This window comes from Corvus hawaiiensis, chromosome Z, assembly GCF_020740725.1.
Source record: "Corvus hawaiiensis isolate bCorHaw1 chromosome Z, bCorHaw1.pri.cur, whole genome shotgun sequence".
Lineage (NCBI taxonomy): Eukaryota > Metazoa > Chordata > Aves > Passeriformes > Corvidae > Corvus > Corvus hawaiiensis.
The window spans coordinates 42841816-42856512 of record NC_063255.1 but is presented as its reverse complement, the minus strand read 5'-3'; the positions used below and the strand labels follow the sequence as shown (position 1 = coordinate 42856512).

General features: G+C 39.4%; 1 protein-coding gene across 10 annotated transcripts in view; it reads right to left on the bottom strand.

Moving 5' to 3' along the window:
* PRUNE2 (prune homolog 2 with BCH domain) overlaps positions 1-14697 on the bottom strand; it is a 137231-nt gene that overhangs the window by 32182 nt on the left and 90352 nt on the right. Inside the window, exon 1 of one of the 10 annotated variants that reach the window (XM_048291061.1) lies at positions 9539-9719. The exons of the other annotated variants lie outside the window; for them this stretch is intronic. The gene's annotated coding sequence lies outside the window, so the exon portion shown is untranslated. Of the gene's footprint in view, positions 1-9538; positions 9720-14697 lie in introns of those variants that run through there. 10 annotated transcript variants of the gene reach the window in all.

Sequence of the window (14697 nt, the reverse complement as noted above, 5' to 3'; positions counted from 1 at the left end):
CCTCATTTCTCAAAGGTGGATCAGAGATAGATACCAAATTCATATGAAAGCAGGAGAGGCTGGAGGCTGAAATACTTTCCTTGCTCTTTTTTTGGTTCAGACATTCTTACAGGTCAATAAATTAATAAGCTTTAAATAATTCCTAATGCCCTCTCAAATCAGTATTTCTCAGAATAAAAGTTATCCTTCCTGACTTTTCTAGGTACAGCAGCATTCTGCTATTTTGGAAAGAGCAGCTTTGAATATTCACAGCAATATGTCATAATCCCTATGGGCTGTGCTGCCTCACCCTTGTGTCATCTGTGATCTATCACCAGTTTCCCAAGTTGCTCTGCAGCTATTACATATCAAGAAGTTAATTTCTTTAGTCTAAAACAAGATATGCTTCCAATGCACTGCTCTGAAAGAATGCCTACAACATGCAAAAGAGATCAACATTAATCCAGTTGTGACTGCCACCACAATTTATTCACCAGCTAGACTTTAAAATGTATACGTTTCCCCATTTTCTGCACTCATTATTGCAGAAGTTTAATCTGAAGTGGTGCCAGGCCCTTCTCCTTGATAAGTAAATCATGTTTCCTCCATGCAGTTCCCTCTACATATAGAAATACTTTTATTCTTAAGTTTTCACAAGATGTCAAAGGATTTTTTGTAAAGTTTCAAAGCATGGTGAGTCAAAGAAATGACATGGATGAAATCACCTCTGTGGGTATTAATACATGCTTGGTTTGGATACTAAATGTGATAAGCGGAGACGAAGTACAATGGAGAGGTTATTCAGAAACTAGACATTCAGGCTTCTTTCATACTCCCTAATTCCACACATTATGCAGGTATACCCTGGCTCTGGATGAAGTAAGAGTGGGCTGATAGCCCACTTTTTCTCACTAGTTTGCAGTGAAAAATTGAGCTGCTTTGAGGAAGAATGCACAAAGTGAAATCTTAGGTACAAAAACAAGTAAGGGAACTTAAACTCATCAAGCTAGTTTTGCAGCACACAGGCAGCACGAAGTTCTTCTCCTTTGAACCCCTCCCATTCCCACCCTGTGACACCACCCTTATGCAAGTACTGAGCCCAGGAAAATAGAAAGGAGAGCTTGAGGGATTGGATATGAGAGGACAGTTGTTTTTCTTGGAAGGTATGAAAAAGTCCTTGGCATTTATCCAGTAATGCCTGTCTACGGACTCTCAGCACAGCTCTGTCTGAAAGTGCCCTTAGCTTTAAGGAGGGTTAAGTGTTTTGCCAGAGTATGCAGTTATCTTCTGTAAACCCAGCTCTGGCCTGCCTGATGGGTCTCACAGCATTTTGATCACTCCACCTGGAAGATGTCTAACCTCTTCCAGACAAAACAAGAATTCCTTCCTACTCAGAAGCAATTAAAAGCCTTAGAAGAACCTAAAGCAATTGTTCAAACCCTCCACAAACTGCAATTTGCATCAAGGATATATTTACACAAAATGTTTTCTTAATTGCTCCATTCTTGTTACAATTATAGAAATGCATATAAATTAAGAGCCAAAATATGTTACCAAATATATGACTTAAAAGGGCTGTTTTGCTACCCATCTGTGTAGCTACTTGCCATGGTTTAAGCTGAGCTGGCAACTAAGCACCTCACAGGCACTCACTCACTTTCCCCCACCCCAGTGGGATGGGGTGGAGAATACAAAGTTAGACCTGGGGGTTCAGTGATGCACAATACATTTGCTCAACACCCACCAAGTCAAGCCAAACTCCACCTGAGACATGACTGGTTCCCCCCTTGCTGGGTAACGCCCCAGTTTATACACTAGGCATGATGTTCTATGGCCAGCTCGGGTCAGCTGTTCCAGCTGTGCTCCCTCCTCGCTTCCAGTGCACCTGCTTGCTGGCAGGGCATGAGACACCGAAACTGTCCTTGACTTAGGGTAAGCACTACTCAGCAGTACCTAAAACATCAGTGTGTTATCAACATTATTCTCATACTGAATCCAAAACACAGCACTGTACCAGCTGTACCAGCTGAGAAAAAATGAACTCTGCCAGTCGAAACCAGGACACTACTCCAACATTCACCTCACCTCATACAAAAGAACAGCAAAACCCATTCTGTTACCACAAATAAACGCTTGACATATTTCATTTTTAGAAAAGAAACTGTTTTCCTGTTTTGTATTTATATCCAAATAGCACATCTTTTGCTTTCTTTCATAGGGCTCCACACTTGTGGCTTGTAATTTCTGTGCCATTTTTGTTCAGAGAAGATACAGGAGGTTTATAGACCATCTCTACAACAGCATTTTTTAAAAGAACAGCAGATGTCTACTTTCTGCTTTCACTACCTGGAGCACTCAGAAAAGACAGTCAGCCTGTCCATCATCTTCCAGTTGTAGATGTAACTCCATAAACTGTTATAATTGAGATGTGTTATTTCTGAGACCTTTAAATGCTAACGGACTAATAACAAATCCTAATATAATCTGCATGTGTTTGAGTTTTGATGCTTATTGTCCATGTAATATAGATAGCAATGTTCTGCAAAGTCAGAGAAATGTTGGACATACTTCAGTATCATTTGTGTCTATGGCCAAAAGGAGATGCTTTAGGAAACAGTGTTAACATACGAATTTCAGAAATAACACTTGACAAAATAATGGGCTTTAGTGTGAAGAAACTGATGAAAATACACAGGAAGAAACAGAGAAATGAGAGAATATTAGTCCCCAAAAGCCCAAATGGATTGTGCACTAAGAGATGAAGAAACCCACGAGGAGCAAATGTACCCACTAAACGCAAAATTACTTCCTGTATCTAGTCCCATGCTACAAAACTTCTAGACAATGAACAAAAATTTATGAGATACGTATTCAGAGATAAAAGAGACTGCAGAGTGAATTTTTTCAGTTCAGCAGAATTAATGATCCCTAAACTGTAGCAGAGTATGCAACAAATCAAAGTGACATATACTGTGCAAGATTTAGTCAGTATCAGTCAGAGATTATGCTTCAGCTCTATCCACATACCAAAAAAATGTGTGAATCCACTCATATATATCTGAAATATCTAATATATCTGAGACTATAAAAAAGTAATTACTTTTACTCACAGCTGTGTAAAATAATTATACTATATATAGGTGACTTGTAAAAATGGATTAATTTTATAACCTCCCAAGACCTGAATTTAGCAACCACATGCTAGTATATGAAATTAACTGTGTTTCTATTGCTATTTATTTTGTAGCTCTTAATCACAAATTAGTTTAGAAAAAACCTATAGATTGAGCACTATAATTTATGCATAGCATGAGACTTTTATTCCTTTATCTGTATGAAAAGAAAAAAAATAAAGCTGTGATGATTTCTGAGCCAAAAGGTTTATTAATCAAACATCTGTGCAAATGCTAACTCATCACTGTCATACTGCTTGCCGCATAGTAGATAAAATGCTCATAATCCCATTTTACAGAAAAACGTGTCACTTATGAAAGCCACAGAATAAGCCATTGCTAAATATTAGCAAAAATCATTAACCTCCTTGTTTTTAATACTTCAGTTTTCAGATTTAAGTCTTCTTTTACCAGTTATGCCATTTCTTGATGTTTTACGTGTGCTGTCATTTTGCTCCATTTTCAGCAGAGAAGTTGGATGAAAAAGTTAGGCATGACAATAAGAAGTAATACTCTTTCTGTAGAAAAATCCTGTATTATAGCCACAAGATTTGAGAACATGTTAAAATTCTCACTTAGGGCCACTGAATAGATTTTTAACCATTCTTTATTAAAACATTTCGTAGTCTCCAATCAAATTCATTGCTTAGTGACTGTTTATCTACCCATCTTTTCCCTTGTTCCTCTTTTTTAACCTATACTATAAAACTCATTTCATTCCAGGTAGCCATAGTAATAGGCTCTCCTGGCTCCTCATATCAGTTTAAGACTCTTAAAAAACAAAAGCTGCTATTCTTAAGCATATGCTGCTGCTTTCACTGCTGCTGGGCAGCCACACGCTGTCTGTCCTGACCCCTTGCCAGCTCCCTCCCCGTGTCACAGCAGCACAAGAGAAGCAGGCAAAGCCATGGAGGGATGCATAAAGCCATGGAGGGACAAATCCAAGGAAAGAGGGATAATGGACTTCACTAGGCTATTTCATCAACCTTGTGCATATGCCCATAGTTGAGAAGGCTTATGGAAGGGATCCAGGGCTTCAGCCTTCTTCAATCATATGTGACTTCCAGCCACATGAAATAAAAATGCATCTTAATACAAAATGAGGGAAATTGAAGTCCCAAACCTAGATGTCTTGCTGAAATGGGGACTTAGAAATGCAAGCCAGACTGATGCTGCCAGCAGCAGATCCCAGAGTCTCCAAAAGTGTCTTCCTAGAGGTTTGTCATCAGCAGGTCATTGGATGCTATAGGAAAGGCAGTGCAACCCAAGGTACAACTATTTCATAACTTATCTTGTCCTTTCTGCATTCTCAAACATTATTAACCATATAACATTCAAAGACTGCTCTAGATACAGGTCCATCAACCCTTTCTGGTGGTTTTCAGAGCTGCTTATCACTTATATATTGGGCATTTTCAAAAATAATTTAACACAGCTTGGGCAATAGCTTTGTGAATTGAAGATAATAAATTATTCACTGTTACAGAACAGAATCAGAGAAATTAACTTTGAGAGTGCCCATTAGTTGTGAGTTCCTGTATGTGATGCCTAATAACCTCTGGGGTTTTTCTCTGAATATGTAGCACTTCATAACATCTTCTACATGCCACTACTGATCCTCATGACTAGCTCCCACTTAAAAGAAAAAGGGTATAGCCAGACTCCAACGGCTTCACTTAGGCATCCAAAAAAAACCCAGCTGAGTCAGGGGTTAGAAAAAAAGGATATATGTTATTCAAACAGCTTCTGATTCCTCATGACCTGCCCCACACCACGTAACAACTTCATGGCATGAATATGGACAGGAGACAATTTTTAGGGTGGTGCTTTAGAAACGCATCCATATAATAGCATTGTCTCCAACTATGCCTCTTACAGAGAAGTGCAGAACCTTCTAGGTTCCTAATATTACCATTTTAATAATATTCTCTCAAGTCAATATTCTGTGTGCAAAAGCAGGTAGAGAGTAACAAATTCTAAGGCAGCAGTAACATGTAACTCAACATCTATTTCTTTGCTTGGCATTGCACTTGTATACCACCACGTGGTTTTGCCCTCAGAGCAGAGGTTGTTCTCTGTTAAGTGCCTAGGTCAATGTTCCTTAATGTTTACTGAGACGTGGAAAATCACCAGAATTAACAACACAAATTTGGGGAGCTTATGTCATAGGTGCGCCTCCATCAATATTGAAAGATCACAAGGTCTGGCAGTATGCTGTGTAGGTTCCAAGCAGTACTAGCATTTAGAAAGCATGTTTCTGATCTCTCCACTCTTACTAGGTGTTGTTAGTATTCTACAGATAATATTCCACATATCTAGATGGCCTGTTAATCAACAACTATTGCTATTGAACAAACATTACAAGTACAACATGGTAATGCCAGCAAAGTAAAAATTAAATCAACCTGATTCAAAAGATCCATAAGTATAACCTGAAAATACATTTTTTTTTTAAACTATATTTTTAAAATTTATTGAGATGCCAGGGACCTGATTCCCACCTTCCACTCTCATTGAGAGATTAATTATTTCTTGAAAAACTCAGTTTTAGTTTTCCTAACTTTTAAACCAATCTCCCATCCTGAATGTTTGGTTCAAAGTGACCATTTTCCTGCCATACTGTGGTGTCAGGACCAACCATCAGAATACCTGCAGCTCCAAATGATGTAATTGGCACATGAGAAGCACTTGAAAAAGCAGCATGCACCTTCTACCCGGTGCAGCCATCTGTGCTTTCAGGAAGTATGCTAATGTTTTGAGAGTAGTTAACAGGGGAGAGGTTGCAGGATCAGAAGCCAAAAAATCTTCAGAAAGTTTTAAATTTTATACCCTACTGGGACTTGTCTATTCTCCACCAGATTTGTGGGAAGTCCCCTTCAACTATTACAACCCACAGCTTACCAAGTACATTTGTTTCCAAATGAAAACATGCTAAAATGCCTCAGACTGCTCTTAACTGTTATTCGCAACCATTAATTCTGAAACTGAGCCAGTATCTGAACTTCAGTGGCTATTTCTCTTTACCACTTGGTTTTTCTGTAATATTGGCAACTTCTTGCATTGCTTGATGATCTTGTTTCTCTGTGTGTATGAATGATGACATGAACAACGACGATGATACTTACTACCATTCTAAACCAGCTGGAATGAAATACTTTAACAAAGCACCTTACAACGGGTGAAATACATCTTGGCTGCATGGTAAAATATGATGATGACTTTTAGAGTTGCTAATTACAAGAACTTGCCTAACATCAAGATGTACAGTTTTTTATTGATCTGTCCATTAAAGCATTAGTATTTTTCTAACACTCTTCTGTTTTAAAGCTCAGCCTTTGCACAATATGCTGGTAGATAGGAAAAGATACATGGCAACATTTTTTTTTATAGTGAATTACTTCTATCTTTCCTCCCCTCATACTGCTTTTCTCTGGTCCCATTTATGATCTCATTTCCTATCCTCAAAATATTTCTATTTCCTCAATACTTTAAGTATTGTGAAAGTCTTTGTTTTCTCTTCTCACTTCTGTGTCACTCTACTGCCAAAATGTCTACCTTTCCATCTTTTACATGTTACTGTATCTATGATTTCACAATTTATGGTGTTCAACGTTATTATAATTTAGATTCCTAGCTGACCTACTACAAACTTAAAAATAACTAACAGCTACATTTTCCCTGTCTTGGCTATGGGTGACCTAAAGAAAAGGCTCTAAAAAGGTGTCAGAGTCAAACTTTAGTCTCTCTTAAAGCTGCAGTTGCTGGAGATGTAATAAACAGTAGGGGAATTTAAGTGACAATGCAGAATGTAGCATGGGAATTTTAACCAGCAAATTAAAATGGAAATACCCTATATAAGTACAGAAATATATTAATAGGTGTAAATTGGTAGCTGAAAGGTTCCCATCCATACTGCGAAATTATCAGCTTGGGAAAAATACAGGAAAAGTCCCCAACATAAGCCACTGAAGACTCCTAATCAAGGCACATAAGCTCTACTGAAGCAGTAAAATTGTAAAACATGCTGTCCTGCAGCTTGCTTCCACTGGCATGAGGTGTTAGGAGCAGGAAAGATTGTTAGACCCTGAATCTGGCAGGTCTGAAAGGCATGCGCAAGGAGAGATGGGAGATGCAGAAAGCCATCAGTTATCTTCAGAAGCAGAACTCTGTCACTGAGTTGGAAAGGCCATAGAAGCAGTAGGAAGATAAAAACCAACCTAAGTGTGGGAAAGAGGAGTAACGTCAGTCAGAGCAAAAGTGCTGTGAAAATGTCAGAGTGACAGGAAGTGCCAGACTGAAGAAGTAATGTTCAAGAATGAGGTGAGAAAATGGAGCTCCTCCTTCCTCCACATGGCACTCCTCACATATTACAACTAGGGGAAATACAAGGGTAAGGTTAGCTATATGCTCTACTTTCAACAAGCAGGCAATGGTGTATCCTGCTGGGCTACTGCCCAGCAGACAGCTCTTTAGATTCGTCACCAGTGTTTTCTACTAAGGAGAGTGATCTTGTTCTTTTAAGACACAGTCAGGTTTCATCTGCTAGCCTGAAATAAAGAAGTCCCATCTGCTGCTCTCTGTTTTTCGTAGGTGAAATGGCAGTAGAGAAGACCACAGACTACAAGATATACCAAGAACTAATGAGTTAATTCTTAAAATCCCGTAACAGCTAAACCACTTCCTTCAATGTCCAAAGCAAAAACCACGCAGATAAACTATGAAATCTGTCAAGCAACCAGAATGTCACTCCCACCTTCCTCTGCCTCAGTATCATTTTTTGCTGCAGTAGCACTGTCATTTTCTGGGTATTTGTACAGGATGTGATAGGAAGTGTCTCCAGCCCTGAAGACACAACAGTGATTAAAAAAAGCCTTATCAATATTCACAGGTGCTGTGGAAATCATATTCTCACCTACACATTGTTTCTGTTTACATTTGCAAGCTGCAGCTTTTGCCCAAACAAAGACTGAGGCTTTAAGAGGTCTTTTTTTTCTATGCCTTTTTCTACAGATATATTACAAGCTGTTAAATAACGCTGTTCTCCTATTACTGCTTAATGCTATACAGAGGCGCCACAAAACTAAACAGCCTGTTTGTAGCAGGATGTAAGTTTTAAAAGTAGTGAATGTATGCAAAAACTAGATTTGTCTCTAATTACATGAATTTTCTGTAATACAGTCCAGACTTATGCAAGGCCAAATAAAAAGCCAGATTCATCAAAGCCAGCAAAGAAAAGGCTGGTTTAGCTCTCTGTACCTCCCTACCCTACAGGAGATATCACTGAAGACCGTGTGGCTGAGAGTGGCAGAATGAACATGGCAGCCCTGGAAAAAAGAAATGTTTGGCAGGGTAAGGACTGGTGTGCATTGTTCCCTGCTCTGACCTCCACAGTTGTTCTAATACCTCCTGACAGTGCTGCTAGAGCTGTGTGCCTCCTCCCTTTCTCAAAACAGCTCTGCTTTCCGAGTGTGTTAATGAAGACAAATCCAGAAATTACATCTCTGCCTGCCCCTCCTTCCCTTCCCCAGGCCCCTTAGAAGAATTCTCGCTAAATGCACCAAACAAGCCTGCATACATTTCCTTTCAGTTTTACTCTAAGTAGCCAATATTTATACATTCTGTATATTTCAATGCCGCTTGTATATCAGTATCATCACTGTAATTTATTTGCTTACCATACTTAGAACTGAAGAATATTTTCATTCCTTCATCACAGAAAAACAAGCAAGTAACTGAATGGAGCTGAACCAAGCCCCTATAATTAAAAAAAAAATACTGCCTGCACAAACCAACTTTTGGAGAAATTTAATCTCTTACCACTGAGATTATTGCTGCATCCTTCATCAGTTAACCTTCAAAAATTACATATACTCTTCACTGCAACAATTTAAGAGGACATTGCAAAAAATTCAAAAATCGTATGCTTCAGTTGGTAGGGGGAAAAACCCAAAACTGTAATGCCAAGTAGCCTACAATGAGAACTGTCACAAACAGTCGAGATACCAGTAATTAAACACTTTTAAAAGCAAGCTATAGGCTGGCAATGCCCTTTTATTCCTTTTTTGCCCATCGTATCCTCAGAGCAAGGCAAAAAAGCTGAAAATAACCCAGCACATTGGGTGACTGTGCAGTGAAGTTTTGTTTCCTAATTATAAATACCATGCCTGTGCTCAGACAAAAGAAATCCCTCTGAACTGATGTAAGCTGCTCTCATAAAGAGCTGCAACAGAATTAAAATACAGCTGCCCTGTTTTCAGTAATGAGGTCCTGAGTGCTTTGCATCATGCTAACATTTACCGTTTTTCTGTCTAAAGTAACTGCAATAATAGAGCTGTTAATCAGAAAAGCTTCTCCACATCTGCCTCTCAGAGCAAAGAGACACTTACCTTCTGAAAAGGCCTTTCTACTGCAAAAACAGTAAAGATGCTTCACTGCTGCACTTCAGCATCCCTCGTTCTCTAGCAGTTCACTAGGAACACAGATCCTCCACCATTTTCTTGTCACGTGGGTACTGGTACTGCTAAATAAGGGTGATCACCTGCCTGCACACAGCCGGCTGTGTGAACCAGCAGCTACTGGGCTTTGGTTACAGGCACACTTAAACAAATGCAGAGCTGTGCTTTGGCCGTGAAAATTACGATTTTTTTTTCACATTCCCTGTGGAGCTTCATCGGAGCATCACCAAACTTTGATACAGCGAGTCAGCTGGCAGTAGCAAAAAGACTCCCTGCTGCTTCATTTCACTGCCTGAGGAAAGCTTATGCTGAGACTGCACAGCATTGACAAAAGTTCCTATGGATTCAACCCACCTCAGCCCTCATTTCTGTTTGTGTCGCTGGTTAGAGAGCACATGCATGTTCAAACAGGGTTTGCATCTTTTTTTTTTTTGTTTGCAATTTAGCAAGGAGAATGTAGATGCAAATTTAAACAAACAAACAAAAAAAACCAAACACCAACAACCACCAGTTCAGAAGGCATGGTGGATTCTGAAAACACAAACTGTGCAGCAGGAAGCAATGTCCACAGCCTGTGCTCCTGGTTGTGTTTCTTAGGGAAAGAAAGGATACTTCTTCCCAGGCAGTGCAGTCTCACAGTCTCCCTTGCAAGTCTCTTGCAAGTAGGGTCTCTAAAAAATCCAGACTCCTTTCCCAACACAAAACACCTTCCAATTCTAACCCCTCCAGCAATGCAATAGACCCTAGGACAGCCCAACCTTCATCTGGTTTCTCTCTTCACGCTGTGTAGATCCTCCTGGAAAACAATGAGAACTGGAGAAGCTTCCACATCAGACTGCTTAGCCATAAACAGTCTAAAACAAACAAAAGCCAAACCCCGTTTTCTGTTTTCAGTACAGCTCCATGCACAGCTACAACACAGTGTAAATCACAATTCAGCAGCTCCCACCTTGTTCTTCATGGTATTAGTAACCCTACAGAGAAAGCACTCATCATCTGCTACACATGTCCTGGTAAGTCAGTCCCCAGATGCTATTTTAAAGGACAACAGATAAACAAAAAGCATTTAAAGAAATTTAAAAATCATCACCAATATGAAAATACACTTACAACAAGGACAGTGCTGCAGGCACGTCACCTTTGATATTTCCGTCACCTAGCTGTATAAAATATTTCCAGCGATGAGGATATTTCTAGCACTTTTTCAACTGTCCAATATTTAATTCATTTAAAATCAAAAGTCCATAAACCCAGAAGTATCCAGGAAATAAAGCTATAAAGTATTTATGTGTAATAGAAGTCATTAGTAGCAGGATCATGGTGAAGCTGTGAGATTAGTAATATGACAGAAAACAAGGTCTTAATCCTCCATGTGCAGAGTAACACAGAATATTTTTGAGATTTTAGGAGACTGTTGAGGAAACTTCCCTGTCCGACCACCCACGAGCCACTCTGGCAGTCACACCCACAGCACCTGAGCTGGACCTCACACTCACAAAGTTAAACCAGGTTTCCTTACCAATGTGACCCCACATTTCCCATAGCAGAGTCTCAATCTTTAAAATAATCTAATCATGGTGCAACAACAAAAAAACAGCTTGAGATGGGTGCCTCAGAGGAAGGACCCCGAACAAAGGAAACTCTGGGCTTTTATACCCTCACAGTCTGTGCGTCAAAGTCTGTGCAAAAGTCTGGGGGTCATCCAGCAGAGGCATCAGTCCCTGCTGTGTCTTTGAGTGTCCAGTCACCTGCTGGCACAACATTTCCCCATACCCTTCATTGTGCAAAGGTCAGAACCAGTTCATGGACTCCGTAACAGACACTCTGCTGGGACCACTTACCTCACTGGGGCTCACTGCCAAAGTCAGGTCTGTGTCAACAGGGTTAAAGTTTCAAAGCTTGTTAACACTTCAGCCTGAAGTCTCTTGTCATTGATCACACTTATTGGAATATATTATATAATTAATTAGCTCAGAAAACAGTGGTGCTTTTAGTAGCAGAGAGTTTTTCATTTAATCACTAAACCATACTAACAAATTCCAGGTCTTCTTGCTCTAAGAAAGTGGCTCTATCAGGCCAATCTCATGATTTAATTAGAATTTCAGTACCATTAGTAAATAACAGTAAGTAGTGGCGTTTTTCCCTTTTAAAGTTCACTGAAGTGCTGTTCTTTTCTTCTTACAAGATTTTTATAAAGGTCCTGGTATTTGCCATGTAAATATTAAAGCTGTTTTTACAAAAATGAGATCAACAGACCTTCCTACAAGCAACCTTCTCAGTTGTTGCTCCTTTACTTACATGTTTGGTCTTAACCTTTAAAGCATGGTCCTTGTGTTAAGTCAAATGTCATGCTTTGTGTTGCCAAGTGGGAGACCTAAGTTCAACTCCTATTTCAAGTCTATAATTTTGTAGTTCAGCAGGAGCTGGAAGCTTAACTGAAGCAGCATGCCTGGTCCCCAGAGTGCCTGGAATTGCTTTCCAGTGAATCTGGCCAATTAATAAACAATCCTGACAGAAGTGGAAGATAGCAGCACTACAGGTTTCCAAGGAAAAAAAGGAAACAGGTATCCAAAGGGAAGTAAATGTTACTTTACTTTTTCTTACAACAGATTTTCAATCCTATATATACCACACTGCTTTGCCCATAAAACCATAAGGCAGACCCGGGATCCCTAACTCACTGCCTTATTCTAGCTTTGGGATGACAGAACAGACATTCTGAGAAAATATTTGTTGAAACCTTTCGTCACTGGAGTCAATGTGCATTTTTTCCTGGGTTCCAGTCTGTCAGTATTTCAGTTCAGTACTGGGCATTGATATTTACTTGAATAATTAATGGCTTTGAGATATATTTTTATTTGGCTAAGTCACAGAGACAGCAGAGTCATCTCAGAATTTTTATTAATCATGTAACAGTCTTAGATTTTTCTTTAAGTAAATTTAATTATCTTTATTCACTGGCAAGCACAGGCAATGTGATGAAAACAGGCTTTTCTATTCATATAACACTGGATTGCTTCCCCTACTGGCAATTTTAATAGCCGGCAGTACAGTGGTGGTCACAGAGAGACATTTCAGACAGAGGCAGTGGAAGAACTATCTTTTCCCAAATACCATTATACAAGTGAGCAGAAAAGAATGATTCCTTTTACTTTGATAAAAGGCTATCAGAAAGATAAATGAAGCTTTCTTTTGAAGTCTCATTCTAGCAGGTTAAATATATTGTGGCAGCTCTTCAAAGGAACTTGTCTTCTGCTCAGTTTTGCCACCAGTTTTCTAAGCTCTCCCCCAAACCTTCCAAATCTCTCTGTTCTTATTTCTACTGTGCTCACTGCTTCTTGTTCCTCAAGTCAATACATCATTTCATAGTATTTCACTCAGCTCTTTCTAACTCTTTTGATAAGGAAAAGGATAATCCTTCCCTACAACAAAGGTAAAAGCAAGAATGATCTGGCATACACAGCCACTAAAATACTCTGAGTAATGTCCTAGGTAAAAACTAGCACGGCCATCTGCAGTGTTCTCCCTCTACCTCCTGACCAATTCATCACCACCAACCTTCATACAGCTCTGTAAGACAAGATACCTTCTATCAAGAAGAAAATTACCTCTAGTCTCCATAAATTTTACTGCTGGCACACCTCCATTTAGCAGCAGCAAAGTATGTTATCCTGCCTACCTAACATGCTGTATAAAAACCTATTTTCTTTCTGGAAAGACTGACATTACTAATGTGCTATCAAATATTTTTGTGCTTTTTCTATGAGGCCAAAGAAACTCCAAGCTTTATTACTTCTGCCGTTCGTGTATGTCTGAGACAAGCTTCCATCTTTTCTCCAGTGTTTTAATGCTAGTAAACATCCTGATTCTTCACTCCCTGCTGCAGCTTTTCCTTGCAGAAATAAAACAGGAGAGGATGGAAGAACTTTACCTCTATCCACAGACTTCTTTAAAACTGACCTTAACAGCTCTGAGTGTTGCTATGTTCGACATTGGGATGAAGGAGGCAGTGACATGCAGACATCAAGATTTTAAGGCACTTCTTCATTCTAATTTTTGTTTACACTTTCTGTTTCAAAATTTTATTTCCCTCTTCGATGTAACAGTCAGTTTTATTAGAAGGGGTGGCAGACATCTGCTGGATGAAAGCAGAAAACAATGCGAACTGCATCCGTCACTGCCTGACCCTTACTCCACTATTAAAGGAACCTGCTTCAGCAAAGTAGGAATTCACTTTTTTTTCCTAAACAGAGACATACGGATATAAAAGGGATTAGAAGACAGTTATTAAGTACATGCCTTCAAAAACTTTGGTCTACTAATTCAGTTGTTCATTGGCTGGGATTGAGTTTGAATTCAAATGATAAGTTTCTTTATTTTTCAAAGCTCATAGAACCACACAATTGTTTCGGTTGGAAGGGACCTCAAAGATCACCTGGTTTCAACCCACCTGACAGGGGCAGGGACACTTACCATTATACAGGTTGCTCAGAGCCCCATCCAGCCTGGCACCAAACACTTCCAAGGACGGAGCATTCACAGCTATTCCGGGCAACCTGTTCCAGTGCCTCACCACCCTCACACTAAAGAGTTTCGTTACATCCTACTTGGATGTAAATCTTTGGCAGACTAAGAGCCTGATGACTAGCACCATCAGGTGCCTTCCGGAAATTGCACTGCAATAATCAGGAAAGTCTTAGTTTCTTCTCTTATGTGATGACACCAGTGTTTCTTCACTAATCTCCCATAGGCTGGCAGCTCTGCTGCATCACACTGTTGCAAACTTTGTTGGCCATGAAGGGCAGTTAAAGGCAGACTAAAAGTCAAAAGCTGCATACTGAGTTATGTTTTAAGGAACTTCTGTTTTTAAAACTGTCAATTAAATACATTAAGAAAACATTTCTAATTACACACTTCTACCATGTCAGTTGCTAGTTTTTCAGCTGTTTATATAAGAGCTTTTATGAAATAGGCATATCATCTAGAGGTAAGGATTCCTGTATGTGTTTCATCATACTATTTTTTTGTTTGTTTGCTTTGGTTTCAAAGGAATCGAGGCCTCTGTGATCACACTGTGGGCATGCATAAGG